The sequence below is a fragment of the Lepisosteus oculatus genome, unplaced genomic scaffold, assembly GCF_040954835.1.
Source record: "Lepisosteus oculatus isolate fLepOcu1 unplaced genomic scaffold, fLepOcu1.hap2 HAP2_SCAFFOLD_96, whole genome shotgun sequence".
NCBI classification, from domain to species: domain Eukaryota; kingdom Metazoa; phylum Chordata; class Actinopteri; order Semionotiformes; family Lepisosteidae; genus Lepisosteus; species Lepisosteus oculatus.
The window spans coordinates 478,288-497,150 of NW_027168432.1; the positions used below are offsets into that span (position 1 = coordinate 478,288).

The window sequence follows — 18,863 nt, forward strand, 5'->3', positions numbered from 1 at the left end:
ACAGATAACGATGCTTTTCTGCAACGAGCTTTCCAGCTGAATTTTCTCGGCAGCTCCGTACTGAACCTGTTCTCCATTGCAACATAGCGGAGGCTCGTCACGTCTATAGCAAGGCTGTGTAGGACCGCATACGCCACAGTGACTTGTACACAGACCACATGAAAGGCAAGCAAAATACACTTTTAAAATTCCAAAGACTCACAAGGTCAGAGAAACAGCGATGACCTGAACAGATCTGTTACAGAAGTCTAGGTTGACCTTTTTAGAGCTGTAATTGCATTTTTGTTTAATAGAAGATCAAATCTACTCGCATGTACCAGCACCTTACAGTTTATTGATGTTAATTCTGTTTAAGTAATAAGATTGCTAACGATGTTGGACTTTAGCCGGTGTTTTTTAGAACAAATTGCTTACACTTCTGTAAGGAATACGCAGTACGTGCCTTTGTCAGTCATTGCTCACCATACCTGTAACTTTCTTATCTAACTCACTTCCTCAAATGGTGAAGGTCCACAAACATAAATGAAAAAAAAACCCTTGTTGTAGATGAGGTGCACAAAAAAGCAGCCCCTGATAGTGTATAACACATTTATACTATTGCAGAGACACATGTAACATATATATACTGTATATATATATGAAACAGAAATAGGAATCGCTTACTCACCTGGAGAATCTCTGTAGGAATATCTAGCATTTATCAATGGAAATAAAAGCTGCTTTAATACAGTGCATGTTCAAACTCAAACCCTCAGCTGCTGTTCTTGTTTGTTTTGGGACAAATTGCAACTGAGCATCGCATGAGCCGTTACGTACCCTTATCTGTTAGGGAATTTCAAGGGAGGAGTTAGGTCAGAATGGGTAGGCTGCAAAACAACAAGTAAAGATTTATTCCAAGATGAAACGTTGTGGCGGTTTTCTTATCTTTTCAGCATGGACTAAACTTTTACGTGTTCCTTATATGCTATATATGTATATATTAGCACCAATGTCGTTCTTAAAAACTAACATGAAATTGTCAGGGACATTCAGCTATATACAAAGACGAGACAGACAAAGTAATAATTCTGTATTAACGTGGCCTACATACTGACGCAATGATCAAACTAACTGACATGTTCTGATTCAGATCCCCTGCAGTTCATGCCAATTAGAACAATAGCAATGCTGAGTCCTCCCCACCCTACCGAGCACAAATTCAGCTGCTCTCCAGTTCTGTTCTGCATGTTTTTTCATTGCAATTGAGCTCGGAGCTGGAGATGATCTCCATACAGTTCTGTGTTCACCAGCCCGCACTTGCGTGCTAATTTACGGGTTGTGGCAAATGCTTTTCTATAGTTCATATACATGACGGCAACCTGTTACCGAGGAACCTGAGAGGTTTAAAAGCCTCACGAGCCAGGCAGGACTCGAACCTCCAATCTTCTGATCCGAAGTCAGACGCGTTATCCATTACGCCACTGGCCCATAGAACATGCGCTTGCACTCCACCACAGAGAGCTCTACACTGCTACTAGTAGTACACTTCCCCATCTAAATTTTCACAGCAAGAAACTTGTGTTTCCTACTATTTTTATCAGGTTTAAAATATCATCTCCTTAAAACAGAAAAAGTGTTGATGTGTCGTGCTGAAATTCCGATTGATTTTGAATTCAAAGAAAAAAGGTTTTCTTCCAAAACACCATGAAATTGTCACATCTTGCAGACAATAGGTGTATTCCATGTTGAAAAGAGAAGAAAGAAAACCATGGAGCCTTTTACAGGTGTGAGGCTTCTTCAGGTGTGAGAAGACCTCACAGTCGAAACGCTGTGTTTCCGTTCTTCTCTTTTCAGCATGCAATAAACCTAGTACTTGTTCCTTTGCAGCCGAGGCATGCTGACGTAGCTACCCAGCTGAACATCTTGCAGACTCTACAGTACTTCTCTCCTGTAGAAGTAAAGCAGGGCTTGCTGGGTGAGCTTTTGCTCCGGTAAATTAGGTCACGTGTCATGTTAAATCACTTCTTCTAAACACAACATTTGCTGGTGCTAGCTTTCCCCATGAAAAGAGACATTTCCCTTACAGTACATGACATATCGTTTTTATTCTATCAATAAGTATAGAAATTAAACAAAAGAAAAAATGGTGTCGCCAAAGAATGCACAGCTCTGTCACCTTGGGGAGGTGTCAAGGGCATTGAACTCCTTGGACATGAAAAGTGCCCGATAAATGCCATTTCTCATCATTTCTCTTGGCGTCAGTTCTGCTATTAAATGGGACGGAGGCAACGGGCTCAGAGAGCAGGTTAAGTGCACACCGAACGCAGATGTGTCCAAGTGTCTGTAAAAGCGCGGTGCTCCGCTGGCGCTGTTCCCTAGTGGCTTAAAGTGCCCGCCTAGTAAGCAGGCGATCCTGGGTCTGAATACCAGCGGTGCCTCTCTCCGTGTCTTGTTGTGCCGAATGTATCATTTCAGACAAACATGTACAGCTTGGTTCAGTTTAATGCAAGCATTCATTTCCTTTCTGGAATAACTTGTTTTTGAAGAAATCCATACAGCTTGTGAAAGATGAAATCCATTTCTTGGTTGTCAGTGGAAAAAGATTGCCGGCTGCAAGAAGCGCAAGTGATTGTTTTCTTTGACCATAAACCTGCAAATGTAGGGTGCACAAAAGACTGTCAGACTCTGTGGTGCTGAAAAGTTGGTGGTTCAAGCCCCTCCAGTATGCGTGTCTCAGTTTTTCCAATGTAAACATCATCACCATCGCTAAAGAAGATGGCGCAGAAGGCTCCACAGTCGAAACGTTGTGCTTCTTTTCTTCTTTTTTCAGCATGGAGTAAACCTTTGCTTTATCCTTTGCAGCCTAAGCATGCTGACGCAGCTACCTTTCTCTTAACACGCCTCAATCATTATTCACCAAAACGATCAGCAGAATAAGTCGCCTTTGTGGTGATGTCACTCCTCTGCTTCACAAATGTCCTTAGTGACGGACCATTTCTTTCTGCCATTTTTCCGGAGCGGTTATTGATTGCTCCATCATTTCCCTCATACTTTCCATCCCTAGATTGAAAAAAAAAAAACAGAAACAGGCTGACAGGACGACAATCAAATTGCAAAAACTCATCAAAGCACTCGATAGAGTATTTGAATCCACAAGTAGCTACGAGCAACTTTGTCCTGGCTTGCATGAAAGTCGGAAAATGTCAAAAAGAAAAAGATGGTGGCTTTTTCATATCTGTTCTTTTATTTTTAGTTCGTTGGCTCATCTGTCCATTGTCCTCCTGCCTGGCTCTTGACCTGTGACTGTTTGAACGCACACAGTAGACTTTCATGCAGGGGATTTGTCCTGAGCCTCTGTGAAGGACCCACCCACCCCCATAAATAACTGCTCTAGAAACACATGAATGCAAAACTAAACCACAGCTTAAAGAGGAGCTTGTCATGACCGCCAGGCAGTTAAGACCAACTCTTAAGCAATCTAAACAGCACCAGCAGAGGGTGATTATTAACAAACGCCGCCGCACGAGTTAACCCACCTGCACACACTCCACCGTGGGGTACGCAGTGCTATTTTTACCATCTTTACTTGCTTCCCGCTGGTATTGAGTCTACTCCTTGAGAGCTCTACCTGGCGTTTTTTCCATTACCTCGTTTATTCTGGATATTGGACTCCCCTTCTGCCTTTTCGACTTTGGACCTCGCCTCTCACCTCGGACTGTTTGCCACCAGTGTTCTCCCTGGATTACGACTTACCTTACGCCTCTTGACCACGAAACAAAGCAAAGCAGAGCAAAACAAAATGAACAAACGAAAAGCCTCACGTCCCGCACTTGCGTGTAACGCCGTTACGTGCCCAAGCGGTATTGTACTTCATCTTAGCACTGCACCCCGGGGCGTACGGTATATGGGAACGAGCACACGCCACAAATCGTCTCGAATCACTCCCTACAGCTGTAAGGCACCTTGAAGCGTGCACCCCCAACATTTTTCTTTGCGCATCTGTGAAAGGTAAACTCTTGAGCAAACTCTGAACCAGCTCTAAGGAAACTAATCCGATTAGACGTTACTTTGACTCATCCTTTAAGGGAACCTTGTTAATTGGAGAAATCAATGATTTCGAATGAATTCTGTATGCGTTAAAAGACAGCTATACACAGAAAACATGCAGGACACTTCTCATGATGTTTCCCGAGCCGAAACACAGTGCGTTTTTCCAAGCCCTCTGACAAAGCCCGCCCACTGAAAACTGCAGCAGATCGTGTAAAGACGTTCAAATTTGTAACTACTGCACGCACAGGAAGCAGAATAAATTCCTCTTTTCAAACTGTCAAAGGTTTGCTTTGCGAACACTGCAGGACATCGCACAATCTCTTTTGAATGGGGACAAACGATTTCTTATGGGGCACAGTAAGTACAGACGTTTAAAAAGCTCCACTCATGCCGACGATGCAGCATGAAGAAGCGCAACCTAACGTTTGCATTCCTAGCAAATTCCTTTTATTTTTTGATAAATAAAGACAGTCTTGTTTAACAAACAACACACACAACATTTTACATTGTCAATTCAATTCAAATCAATGTATTTCTATATAGCACCTTTCACAACAAGGTTGTCCCAAGGCACTTAACAATGCAAGTTGTTAAGAGCCTTGTGTCTAATATGCCGCCTAGGTAACGTGCTGTCTCTTTGAGGCAGATGTTTAAATCCTCTGAGTTAAGTGCTGAAGTTATAGTAGTCCTATCAGTATTGTTGCCTCCGATCAACAGATCCTCATTTTTCTCAGAGTTGAGTAACAAAAAGTTTTCACACATCCAAGTATTTCCTTCCTTAATGCATTTAACTAAACTGATAATAGAAGAGTTGTCGTTTGGTGTAAACAAAATGTTTATTTGAGTGTCATCAGCATATGAATGAAAGTTCATATTATTTTTTCATATTATCCTACCTAGCAGCAGCATGTAGAGAGAGAGAGCAATATTGGTCCCAGCACTGATCTTCTGGTACCCCAAATTGAACTGGTGACATTGATGAAGCAGTACAATTATTAGATATTTGAACATAATGAAAACGATGAGTAAAATGTGAAGTAAACCACTGAAGGACGGTTCCAGATAAGCCAACCTCAAACTCAAGCCTGTGTAACAAAACAGAGAGGTCAACCGTGTCAAAGGCAGCTCTAAGATCTAGAAGCAAAGCACAAGCACTGTTGCATTCCCTGCATCAGTAGCTAAGAGAATATCATTTACGACTCTTGTTAATGCAGTTTCAGAAACCAGACTAAAATTTCTCAAGTATATTATTTGAATCCAGATATGATTGACGTTGGGCAACAACTATTCTCCCAAGACTTTTAGATTGAAATGGGACCTTTGAGACAGGCCTGTAGTTGTTAAGAACTTGTTGATCCAAATTTGACTTCTTAAGAGCGGTCTAACAACCGCTACCTTAAATTGATCAGGTACAACGCCTGACGCAAGCGATGCATTCATCATACTAATTATAGGTCCTGCCAGTCCTTCGAGGGAATCTTTGACTAGCTGAGTGGGGATGGGATCTAGCGAACAGGTGGTTGACTTTGTCTTACGTCTGTGTTTATGAGTCCACCATAAGAAGAAATCTGAACAGGAGTGGTGATCATGCGAGGTCACCATGGAGGAAACCACTGCTCTCCCCCCAAAAAAAACCACCACTGCCCCTCTCAAGTTTGCTAAAGACCACATGGATGTTCCACAGCAACTCCTGGAACAATGTTCTGTGGACAGTGACAAAAGTTGAACATGTTGGTAAATGTGCACAACGTTATGTTTGGAGATAACAAAACACTGCATACCAACTCCAAAACCTCATCCCACCTGGGAAGCATAGCGGAGGCTGTACGGCTTGCAATCATCGAGGGACCGATGAATTCCAAGATGTATCAGGAAATTCTACAGCAGAATGTCAGGGTGTCTGCCTGTGATCTAAAACTCGAAAGACGCTGGGTCATGCAGCATGACAAAAACAAAGGAGTACATCAACAACAGAGTGGCTGAAACAATAGAAATTCCGTATTTTGGGATGGCCGAGTAAGAGTCCTGACCCCAATCCCATTGAAGTGCTGTGGCGTGATCTGAAGCAGGCCGTTCAGTGCAAGACATCTCCCAACTGTATGTGAGAGAAAAGCAGAGACGCTCACTGAGTAAGGTGGGGTTGCAGCTTTGCAAATCAAAAGGACATTTGTACGCTCAAAAAGGGACAGTAGCACCCCAGATGGGACTCAAACCCACAATCCCTGGCTTAGGAGGCCAGTGCCTTATCCATTAGGCCACTGGGGCACACTGGGTTGGGTCGATCACGCTGATGAAGAGCCAGTTTTTTTTTTCCTTTGCTTTTTCAAAGGGATCCCCAAAATTAGGAAAGTTAGGCAGCAGAAGGTTTACTGTGACCTGAGAAGGACCGGCATCCAATCACGGTGGTACACACACACACGCTCTCACTCATCTGAGCTACACGGCTACCAAGATGATCTCAGGTGCGCCGAGCTGGTACGGAACATATTGAACTGATCGACGGCGAATTGTCTCTCAGACAGGCTTTTCACCTCTGAGCTCCCTGACTGACAGTAATCAGCTAGGTAGTGAAACAGTCAGCTGCTTCTAAGCCTTAAACAGCTGCATCTCGGCGCTTCCACAGAGAGATGATTTGAAAGCCAAACATCGCCCATTGGGAACACCTTACTATCACTAGTTTAAGAGACTTTTAAGGTCTTGCAGAGGTGCCTGTCTAATAGCATGCGCTTTGCAAGCTATAGGTGTTTAGGCTGAGGCAGAATGCCTGTTAACAAAATGTTTTTCTAAAGGGGCCTCGCACTCTTTTCCAAGCAATGGTCACCATCCCCACCGAGTGTCACAATGTAGTCATGTCCTAGGACATCACCTGTTAGTCTCCATTTGTCTGCCACCAACACTTTAGGTTAAGGGGTCACAACCGCACCCCGGAGAGCAGAGGAGCCGTTGTCGTTCTGGCGGCGCAGATTGGGCTGAAGGTGGGGCGCTTGAATCTCGCTGTTGGAGGCCGTCTGAAACTGACCCAAGCCTTTCCCTTGAATTAAATGTAAATAAATAAATGAACCCCAGATGCACATGGAATCAATCACGTGTTTCCTTTGAGCCGTTTCAAAGACTGCTCCAGAGTTTACCTTGCACAGATGCGCAAAGATTAATGATGGGGGTGCACGCTTCCAGGCGCCTTACAACTGTAGGGACTGATTAGAGACAATTCGTAGCGTGTGTTCGTTTCCATATACGCCCCGTGTTGCAATGGTAGGATGAAGTCAAATACGGCTTGGACGCGTAACGGCATTCTATCCAACTGCAGGACTTGAGGGTTTTTTGTGCTTTGTTCTGTTTTCGTTGACATCGCATTCGTAAGAGCGTCAAAAAAAGGCAATTCCAGCATCTAACACGAATAAAAGGGCTATTGAAACTGCAGGGCTGCGCAGCTTCTAAAATCCTTGCACACAATTCTCCGTTATTGTTACTTCCTTCTTTCTGTCTAACAAAGTTCCCTTTTCCTGACCGGACGGGGAGACTTTATCATTCCAACTTGAAGCCAGCCTTAAGTCCTCTGAGGCGCATTTGTCTGCTAGCATGCATTTTGTGAAAGTTTTTTTTGTTGTTGTTAAACGGAAAGCGACTTTGAAAAAGGTTTCCGCCGCTGCCCGGCACTCTATGTTAGACTGCATCAAAAAGGCAGTGGCGGCGGTGGTGGCCGAGTGGTTAGGGCGATGGACTAGAAAGCCATCGGGGTCTCCCTGCGAAGCTTCGAGTCCTGCCGCCTACGGTGTCGTCGTGTGTCTGCGCAACAAAGGAAAAGCACCTGTTCCGCTTTTCCCGCAACTTTTAAAACGCGAATGATCTGGATTTCTACATGATTGGCTCTTAAAATGTGATCTGATCTTCATCTGACGCATAATAATAAATAAAGACAGTCTTGTTTAACAAACAACACACACAACATTTTACATTGTCAATTCAGTTCAAATCAATGTATTTCTATATAGCACCTTTCACAACAAGGTTGTCTCAAGGCACTTAACAATGCAAGTTGTTAAGAGCCTTGTGTCTAATATGCCACTTAGGTTACGTGCTGTCTCTTTGAGGCAAATGTTTAAATCCTCTGAGTTAAGTGCTGAAGTTATAGTAGTCCTATCAGTATTGTTGCCTCCGATCAACAGATCCTCAGTTTTCTCAGAGTTGAGTAACAAAAAGTTTTCACACATCCAAGTCTTTCCTTCATTAATGCATTTAACTAAAGTGATAATAGAAAAGTTGTCGTTTGGTGTGAACAAAATGTTTATTTGAGTGTCATCAGCATATGAATGAAAGTTCATATTATTTTTTCGTATTATCCTACCTAGCAGCAGAATGTAGAGAGAGAGAGCAATATTGGCCCCGGCACTGATCCGTCTGGTACCCCAAATTGAACTGGTGACGTTGATGAAGCAGTACAATTATTAGATATTTGAACATAATGAAAACGATGAGTAAAATGTGAAGTAAACCACTGAAGGACGGTTCCAGATAAGCCAACCTCAAACTCAAGCCTGTGTAACAAAACAGAGAGGTCAACCGTGTCAAAGGCAGCTCTAAGATCTAGAAGCACAAGCACTGTTGCATTCCCCACATCAGTAGCTAAGAGAATATCATTTACGACTCTCGTTAATGCAGTTTCAGAAAGCAGACTGAAATTTCTCAAGTATATTATTTGAATCCAGATACGATTGACATTGGGCAACAACTATTCTCTCAAAACTTTTAGATTGAAATGGGACCTTTGAGACAGGCCTGTAGTTGTTAAGAACTTGTGGATCCAAATTTGACTTCTTAAGGAGCGGTCTAACAACCGCTACCTTAAATTGATCAGGTACAACGCCTGACGCAAGCGATGCATTCATCATACTAATTATAGGTCCTGCCAGTCCTTCAGGGGAATCTTTGACTAGCTGAGTGGGGATGGGATCTAGCGAACAGGTGGTTGACTTTGTCTTACGTCTGTGCTCATGAGTCCACCATAAGAAGAAATCTGAACAGGAGTGGTGATCATGCGAGGTCACCACGGAGGAAACTACTGCTCTCCCCCCCAAAAAAAACACCACTGCCCCTCTCAAGTTTGCTAAAGACCACATGGATGTTCCACAGCAACTCCTGGAACAATGTTCTGTGGACAGACGTGACAAAAGTTGAACTTGTTGGTAAATGTGCACAGCATTATGTTTGGAGATAACAAAACTCTGCATACCAACTCCAAAACCTCATCCCACCTGGGAAGCATGGCGGATGCTGAGGTTTGTTGGATGTTGAGGTTTTTGTCAATAAAGGAGGTTCCACTAGCTCCTTAATATAAGGGTTCACGTACTTTTTCCATCAATGACCTTGATTGTTTAAACCATTTGGTCAATAAAGAAACAGCAATGTCAAATGTTGGGCGTATGTTGTTTGTGAAATCAGACTCTCTTTATTAATTATTATGACTTAGATAAAGATAAGATCACATGTTAGGAGCCATTCATGCAGAAATCCACATCATTCCGAAGGGCTGTTTACAAAAGTTTTTCTCCCAACTGAGAGAAAAGCAGAGACGCTCACTGAGTAAGGTGGGGTTGCAGCTTCACAAATCACAAGGACATTTGTACACTCAAAAAGGGACAGGAGCACCCCAGATGGGACTCAAACCCACAATCCCTGGCTTAGGAAGCCAGTGCCTTATCCATTAGGCCACTGGGGCACACTGAGTGGGGTCGATCACGCTGATGAAGAGCCAGTTTTTTTTTTCCTTTGCTTTTTCAAAGGGATCCCCAAAATTAGGGAAGTTAGGCAGCAGAAGGTTTACTGTGACCTGAGAAGGACCGGCATCCAATCACGGTGGTACACACACACACACTCTCACTCATCTGAGCTACACGGCTACCAAGATGATCTCAGGTGCGCCGAGCTGGTACGGAACATATTGAACTGATCGACGGCGAATTGTCTCTCAGACAGGCTTTTCACCTCTGAGCTCCCTGACTAACAGTGATCAGCTAGGTAGTGAAACAGTCAGCTGCTTCTAAACCTTAAACAGTTGCATCTCGGCGCTTCCACGGAGAGATGATTTGAAAGCCGAACATCGCCCATTGGGAACACCTTACTATCACTAGTTTAAGAGACTCTTAAGGTCTTGCAGAGGTGCCTGTCTAATAGCATGCGCTTTGCAAGCTATAGGTGTTTAGGCTGAGGCAGAATGCCTGTTAACAAAATGTTTTTCTAAAGGGGCCTCGCACTCTTTTCCAAGCAATGGTCACCATCCCCACCGAGTGTCACAACGTAGTCATGTCCTAGGATGTCACCTGTTAGTCTCCATTTGTCTGCCACCAACACTTTAGGTTACGGGGTCACAACCGCACCCCGGAGAGCAGAGGAGCCGTTGTCGTTCTGGCGGCGCAGATTGGGCTGAAGGTGGGGCGCTTGAATCTCGCTGTTGGAGGCCGTCTGAAACTGACCCAAGCCTTTCCCTTGAATTAAATGTAAATAAGAAATGAACCCCAGATGCACATGGAATCAATCACGTGTTTCCTTTGAGCCGTTTCAAAGACTGCTCCAGAGTTTACCTTGCACAGATGCGCAAAGATTAATGATGGGGGTGCACGCTTCCAGGCGCCTTACAACTGTAGGGACTGATTAGAGACAATTCGTAGCGTGTGTTCGTTTCCATATACGCCCCGTGTTGCAATGGTAGGATGAAGTCAAATACGGCTTGGACGCGTAACGGCATTCTATCCAACTGCAGGACTTGAGGGTTTTTTGTGCTTTGTTCTGTTTTCGTTGACATCGCATTCGTAAGAGCGTCAAAAAAAGGCAATTCCAGCATCTAACACGAATAAAAGGGCTATTGAAACTGCAGGGCTGCGCAGCTTCTAAAATCCTTGCACACAATTCTCCGTTATTGTTACTTCCTTCTTTCTGTCTAACAAAGTTCCCTTTTCCTGACCGGACGGGGAGACTTTATCATTCCAACTTGAAGCCAGCCTTAAGTCCTCTGAGGCGCATTTGTCTGCTAGCATGCATTTTGTGAAAGTTTTTTTTGTTGTTGTTAAACGGAAAGCGACTTTGAAAAAGGTTTCCGCCGCTGCCCGGCACTCTATGTTAGACTGCATCAAAAAGGCAGTGGCGGCGGCGGCGGCTGAGTGGTTAGGGTGATGGACTAGAAAGCCATCGGGGTCTCCCTGCGAAGCTTCGAGTCCTGCCGCCTACGGTGTCGTCGTGTGTCTGCGCAACAAAGGAAAAGCACCTGTTTTGCTTTTCCCGCAACTTTTAAAACGCGAATGATCTGGATTTCTACATGATTGGCTCTTAAAATGTGATCTGATCTTCATCTGACGCATAATAATAAATAAAGACAGTCTTGTTTAACAAACAACACACACAACATTTTACATTGTCAATTCAGTTCAAATCAATGTATTTCTATATAGCACCTTTCACAACAAGGTTGTCTCAAGGCACTTAACAATGCAAGTTGTTAAGAGCCTTGTGTCTAATATGCCACTTAGGTTACGTGCTGTCTCTTTGAGGCAAATGTTTAAATCCTCTGAGTTAAGTGCTGAAGTTATAGTAGTCCTATCAGTATTGTTGCCTCCGATCAACAGATCCTCAGTTTTCTCAGAGTTGAGTAACAAAAAGTTTTCACACATCCAAGTCTTTCCTTCATTAATGCATTTAACTAAAGTGATAATAGAAAAGTTGTCGTTTGGTGTGAACAAAATGTTTATTTGAGTGTCATCAGCATATGAATGAAAGTTCATATTATTTTTTCGTATTATCCTACCTAGCAGCAGCATGTAGAGAGAGAGAGCAATATTGGCCCCGGCACTGATCCGTCTGGTACCCCAAATTGAACTGGTGACGTTGATGAAGCAGTACAATTATTAGATATTTGAACATAATGAAAACGATGAGTAAAATGTGAAGTAAACCACTGAAGGACGGTTCCAGATAAGCCAACCTCAAACTCAAGCCTGTGTAACAAAACAGAGAGGTCAACCGTGTCAAAGGCAGCTCTAAGATCTAGAAGCACAAGCACTGTTGCATTCCCCACATCAGTAGCTAAGAGAATATCATTTACGACTCTCGTTAATGCAGTTTCAGAAAGCAGACTGAAATTTCTCAAGTATATTATTTGAATCCAGATACGATTGACATTGGGCAACAACTATTCTCTCAAAACTTTTAGATTGAAATGGGACCTTTGAGACAGGCCTGTAGTTGTTAAGAACTTGTGGATCCAAATTTGACTTCTTAAGGAGCGGTCTAACAACCGCTACCTTAAATTGATCAGGTACAACGCCTGACGCAAGCGATGCATTCATCATACTAATTATAGGTCCTGCCAGTCCTTCGAGGGAATCTTTGACTAGCTGAGTGGGGATGGGATCTAGCGAACAGGTGGTTGACTTTGTCTTACGTCTGTGTCCATGAGTCCACCATAAGAAGAAATCTGAACAGGAGCGGTGATCATGCGAGGTCACCACGGAGGAAACCACTGCTCTCCCCCCAAAAAAAACCACCACTGCCCCTCTCAAGTTTGCTAAAGACCACATGGATGTTCCACAGCAACTCCTGGAACAATGTTCTGTGGACAGACATGACAAAAGTTGAACTTGTTGGTAAATGTGCACAGCGTTATGTTTGGAGATAACAAAACACTGCATACCAACTCCAAAACCTCATCCCACCTGGGAAACATGGCGGAGGCTGTACGGCTTGCAATCATCGAGGGACCGATGAATTCCAAGATGTATCAGGAAATTCTACAGCAGAATGTCAGGGTGTCTGCCTGTGATCTAAAACTCGAAAGAGGCTGGGTCATGCAGCATGACAAAAACAAAGGAGTACATCAACAACAGAGTGGCTGAAACAGAAGAAATTCCGTATTTTGGGATGGCCAAGTAAGAGTCCTGACCCCAATCCCATTGAAGTGCTGTGGCGTGATCTGAAGCAGGCCGTTCAGCGCAAGACATCCCAAAAATATACATGAACTGAAACAGTTTTGCATAGAGGAATAGGCCAAAATACCTCCTAACCGCTGCTCAGGTCTGACCAGCCGCTACAGAAAGTGGGGATTGAGGTTTTTGTCATAAAGGAGGTTCCACTAGCTCCTTAATATAAGGGTTCACGTACTTTTTCCATCAATGACCTTGATTGTTTAAACCATTTGGTCAATAAAGAAACAGCAATGTCAAATGTTGGGCTTGTGTTGTTTGTTAAATCAGACTCTCTTTATTAATTATTATGACTTAGATAAAGATAAGATCACATGTTAGGAGCCATTCATGCAGAAATCCACATCATTCCGAAGGGCTGTTTACAAAAGTTTTTCTCCCAACTGTATGTGAGAGAAAAGAAGAGACGCTCACTGAGTAAGGTGGGGTTGTAGCTTTGCAAATCAAAAGGACATTTGTACGCTCAAAATGGGACAGGAGCACCCCAGATGGTACTCAAACCCACAATCCCTGGCTTAGGAGGCCAGTGTCTTAGCCATTAGGCCACTGCGCCACACTGGGTGAGGTCGATCATGCTGATGAAGAGCCAGTTTTTTTTCCTTTGCTTTTTCAAAGGGATCCCCAAAATTAGGGAAGTTAGGCAGCAGAAGGTTTACTGTGACCTGAGAAGGACCGGCATCCAATCACGGTGGTACACACACACACGCTCTCACTCATCTGAGCTACACGGCTACCAAGATGATCTCAGTTGCGCCGAGCTGGTACGGAACATATTGAACTCATCGACGGCGAATTGTCTCTCAGACAGGCTTTTCACCTCTGAGCTCCCTGACTGACAGTAATCAGCTAGGTAGTGAAACAGTCAGCTGCTTCTAAGCCTTAAACAGCTGCATCTCGGCGCTTCCACAGAGAGATGATTTGAAAGCCAAACATCGCCCATTGGGAACACCTTACTATCACTAGTTTAAGAGACTCTTAAGGTCTTGCAGAGGTGCCTGTCTAATAGCATGCGCTTTGCAAGCTATAGGTGTTTAGGCTGAGGCAGAATGCCTGTTAACAAAATGTTTTTCTAAAGGGGCCTCGCACTCTTTTCCAAGCAATGGTCACCATCCCCACCGAGTGTCACAATGTAGTCATGTCCTAGGACATCACCTGTTAGTCTCCATTTGTCTGCCACCAACACTTTAGGTTACGGGGTCACAACCGCACCCCAAAGACCAGAGGAGCTGTTGTCGTTCTGGCGGCGCAGATTGGGCTGAAGGTGGGGCGCTTGAATCTCGCTGTTGGAGGCCGTCTGAAACTGACCCAAGCCTTTCCCTTGAATTAAATGTAAATAAGAAATGAACCCCAGATGCATATGGAATCAATCACGTGTTTCCTTTGAGCCGTTTCAGAGACTGCTCCAGAGTTTACCTTGCACAGATGCGCAAAGATTAATGATGGGGGTGCACGCTTCCAGGCGTCTTACAACTGTAGGGACTGATTAGAGACAATTCGTAGCTTGTGCTCATTTCCCTCTATTCCCCGTGTTGCAGTGGTAGGATGACGTAAATTCCTGCTTCGACACGTAACGGCATTATAATCAAGTGCAGGAGCTGAGGGCTTTAGTTTTGTTTCGTTTTCTATGGCGTTCGTAAGCGCGCAAATCAAAGGCAATTCCTGCGTCTAACACGAATGTAAATGCTTTTGAAAGTGCAGTGTGGTGCAGCTTGTAAAATCCTTGTCCACATTTTTGGTTTGTTGATGTTTTTTCTGTCTGCCAAAGTTGCATTTTGACATCCGGACTGGGGGACTTTATCATTTGAACGTGAAGCCAGCCTTAAACCCTCTGAGGCGTGTCTGTCTGCCGGCACGAATCTTGTGAAAGGTATTTTTTTTAACGGAGAGCAACTTTAAAAAGGTTTCCGCAGCCAAATCGCAGTCCGTGTTTGATTATAGGAGAATTGCGGCGGCGGCGAGCTCGCATTTGTCGTGCTCGAGTGGTTAAGGCGATGGGCTCGAAATGCGTTGGGGCTTCCCCGCGCAGGTGCGAAACCTGCTGACTCCGGCGTCTGCCGCACGTCGCCTTGTGCCTGCGCGGCAGAGGCGAAGTGCCGCTTTTCCTTTCCTGGTACTATAACAACGCGAAATCGCTTGGACCCGCTGCCATGGAAATCAATTCTTCAGATAACTACACATTTTGCGTTCGCACCTCTGGTGCTCTACTTATGCCTTTGAAAACCTAATGAATAAAGCTGAAAGAACCGACACGATATGTAGGTGCTGGTAAAGCACGCAGTCAAGAACTGTTAACAGCAAGGGTTTCAGTGGGTTAACTGAGGAGAAGGCGTGATCGCTAATTGTTGACTTTTTATTTGGTGTTAGAAACACTCTTACTGTGCATGACGTGCAACAAATGTAGCCACAGAAATTGCATCACGCTTTCATGTATGCTATTGCAGACACCAACGTTGCCTAGATAGAAAACCGAAAAAGCCGTGGGTTTGCTTGCTGGTCTGAAGGATCTCTCTTCGAATCTCTATCATTTGTCAATGGAAGTAAAAGGCGCTGCAATCTCATACGTTCAGAATCAAACCCGCAGCTGTTGTTCGACTTTTTTTTCTTGACTAATTACAACTGAGTGTCGCATGAGCAGTTACATAAACTTGTCTGGTATATTTGAACACAAATGCCGTTCTTCAATTAAAACTAACAGTACATTGTCAGGGACATTCAGTTCTATACAAACAAGAGACAGACAAGAGAATATTTCTACCGTTCATGTGGACTACGTGTTGACTTACTGATCGGAATAATTGAAAGGTTCGGGCTCATAGCCGATGCAGTGCGTGCTAATTAGAACAGCAACGCTAAGCTCTCAGCACCGTACTGAGCCCAGGTGTTTTTCTAAAGCTGTCAGGTGCAGTTCATTTACATGAAGGAAATATCTTACTGGGTACGATTACAATGCAGTAAGTAGCACAGACTACTTAGGGAGTAGCCCGATGTGTTTAAAAACGACCCGAGCCAGGCAGGAGTCGAACCTGCAATCTCCTGATCCGTAGTCAGACGCGTTATCCATTGCGCCACTGGCCCTGGTGTGACACTGCAGGACTGTAACCCAGTGAGATGAGCACTGCACCTAGTAAAATATTACCCCCGGTCCATTCTTTTCCAAAAGTGAGAAACACCTGTTTTCTACATTTTGTCTGTTTTAAAACCATATCTCTTTAAACCAAACCAAGAGTTTGTCTTTTGCACTGATATTCTGATTCATTTCGATTTCAAAGAAAAAAAAAACATTACCTTCCAAAGCATCATAAAATTGTCCCTTCCTCCAGACTCTACTTCTCTCTTGTAGTAGTACAGCAGACCTTTCCAGGTGAGCAGATCACAGAGTCCGAAATGAGCTTCCTCCATCAAGCAAAGTACCTGAACATGACTCTGTCTTCATAAAAGCGCCCCTGTAATAAAGAAATTAAATCCGAAATCAAGAGGGCAGTTGCCTACTGAAGTTCAAGAAGTCATCAATTTTAACCCAGCAACACATTAAAGGCTGCATCTATACAAGTACGATTCTAGAAATGCTCACCAGATTACGTTTTAAGAAGGAACTGTGCCTCAGGTTCCGCCGAGATCTTAACTCGGATGGCAGGATTCAGAGTCCGGAGTGCGGACTGATGGCGCACGGAGGGTCCATATACTGTGGATCCCTCAGTGATCTTCCGCGTATTCAAACCGCCAGCGTGTGACTCCCCTGTCCCCGTGACCTCATTGCTCTGCTCTCGCCTCTGTGGAGCTGAGCCCGACTCATGGTAAAGTGGAAAAAAATATGCCCTCATCGTGGGATTTACTCTGGATCGAGGATAGATGTCACTTTTTTATCGTTGAACAGGATGTATGTGATGTGGCGACTAGGTTCAATATTGTATCCTTTTAAAAGATTAAGGACTGGGGTGAGCGTGATTTACCACCCTTTCAGCTAAGAACCCGACATGAGCACCGTTTAAGCTGCATAGACTCGGTCGTTTAACTCTTCTCCATTAGCAGGGTTAAGGTTAAAGAAAAAAAACATTGCTGACTTCTTTTTTTTTGCCAGCCGCTAGCGCTGATTAGCAATGTTTGTATTTCATGTTTTGCAAGTTCCATCCATTTTAAGAAAAACAAGTCGCGTTAAAGACAGGAAATGAATACTTGCATTTAATTAAGTCTAGCCGTAGGCGGTTGTCTGTAAGGACCAGTTCTGTTCGAGAAGACAGAACAAAGAAGGCACCACTGGGATTCGGACTCAGGATCTCCTGTTTAAGAGACAAGCGCTTTAACCAACTAAGCAACGGCGCCCCGGTAGTGTTGTCCTTTTGCAGCCACTTGGACACACCACTCAGACACATCTGCATTCGGTGTGTGCTCCGCCTGCTCGCTGAGCAAGTTGCCACCTTTACATACAATAGCAACATCGACACCAAGAGAAAGGATGACAAATGGCTTTTATCTGGAACTTTTCATGTCCAAGGAGCTCAATGTGCTTTCTGTGTACAACAGGGCCACTGAACTCCACAATGGCCACTGAACCACAGCAGTGGCTTGCTGGCTTGACATCTCCCAAGGAAAATGTTGAAATCGCATGTGGAACAGGAAAAGGACCCTTGAGTACGAGGGAAAAAAAAGAAAAAGATCATCTGGAGCGCGCCAACCCATGTCTGGACAGCCCAGTTTCATCGACGAGGTGGCCGAGTGGTTAAGGCGATGGACTGCTAATCCATTGTGCTCTGCACGCATGGGTTCGAATCCCATCCTCGTCGCTCTCTACGTTTGACGTTGGCTCTCCTTTTGTTTGCTCCAGTACTAGAGCCTTACATTTTCTAGCGGTGGCTGAACATGGTATAGTAGGCTAACGTTGGTATCGAGCAGTGGTAGTAACAGTATTTACGTGCCGCTGCTGCCAAGTGGCTCTGGGTTGAGACCGCGTTTTCACTTACTTGCAGCACAAATGGAGAAAGCGATTTTTGACAGTCTCTCGAGAGACTGCGCTAGGTGTTTAGGGATAGACTTTGTCAGTTCCCCCTGGGATGATGGCCTCTCAAATAGTTTGTGATTCCTCTAGACGTTTATACAGTAGAAGCCTGCTTCGTGGCTTAAATCCAAGCTAAGGAAACGAGTTAGAGGTCTGATGCAGAACTGCGAATTCAATGAAGGGGAACACTACAGTACATTGCACTGTATGTGTGAGGAAAGCTGCCCCCTACTGTTCCTTGTCGACCGAACAGAGGACTGTAAAGGATACCGCCAAGAAACTTTAGGATGCTGGTTGGAATCCAGCTCCAAAGAAGCCCCTTTGGGTGTTATGTAATCAAAAAGTAAGAACAGAGAATCTCCCTTTGATCAAAAGCGCAACAGAACTGTTTTCCGTGGAGCAGGTTTCAGACCCGTAGACCTGCTTTATTTGTAGGGCAGGGCGCATTCCCAAACGCGAATCTCCTGTTTTAGAAATGCTTTGGGCGGCATGAAGTGAAAATAAGAAGTGGGCTCCAGATGCACATGGAAGCAATCAAGTGTTTCATCCGAGCTGTTTCAAAGACTGCTCAACAGCTTTCCTTTTACAGAGGCCCAACGATTAATGATGGGGGCCCTTCAATGTGCCTTACGACTCTAGGGAGTGATTGAGACGATTCGTAGCGTGTGTTCATTTCCCTCTATTCCCCATGTTGCAGTGGTAAGATGACGTAAATTCCTGCTTCGACACATAACGGCGTTATAATCAAGTACAGGAGCTGAGGGCTTTTGTTTTGTTTCGTTTTCTATGGCGTTCGTAAGCGCGCAAAACAAAGACAATTCCTGCGTCTAACACGAATGTAAATGCTTTTGAAAGTGCAGTGTGGTGCAGCT

General features: G+C 44.3%; 5 non-coding genes across 5 annotated transcripts; 1 reads left to right on the plus strand and 4 right to left on the minus strand.

The window, feature by feature from the left end:
- Positions 1–1,394: 1,394 nt before the first annotated feature.
- trnar-ucg (transfer RNA arginine (anticodon UCG)) lies at positions 1,395–1,467 on the minus strand. Its single transcript has one exon. It is a non-coding gene; the product is annotated as a tRNA-Arg (tRNA).
- Positions 1,468–6,221: 4,754 nt separating this feature from the next.
- Positions 6,222–6,294, minus strand: trnar-ccu (transfer RNA arginine (anticodon CCU)). The gene has a single exon. It is a non-coding gene; the product is annotated as a tRNA-Arg (tRNA).
- A 3,378-nt stretch (positions 6,295–9,672) lies between these two features.
- On the minus strand, positions 9,673–9,745 carry trnar-ccu (transfer RNA arginine (anticodon CCU)). Its single transcript has one exon. It is a non-coding gene; the product is annotated as a tRNA-Arg (tRNA).
- Positions 9,746–16,000: 6,255 nt separating this feature from the next.
- Positions 16,001–16,073, minus strand: trnar-acg (transfer RNA arginine (anticodon ACG)). Its single transcript has one exon. It is a non-coding gene; the product is annotated as a tRNA-Arg (tRNA).
- A 1,624-nt stretch (positions 16,074–17,697) lies between these two features.
- On the plus strand, positions 17,698–17,779 carry trnas-gcu (transfer RNA serine (anticodon GCU)). The gene has a single exon. It is a non-coding gene; the product is annotated as a tRNA-Ser (tRNA).
- The last annotated feature ends 1,084 nt before the right edge of the window (positions 17,780–18,863 follow it).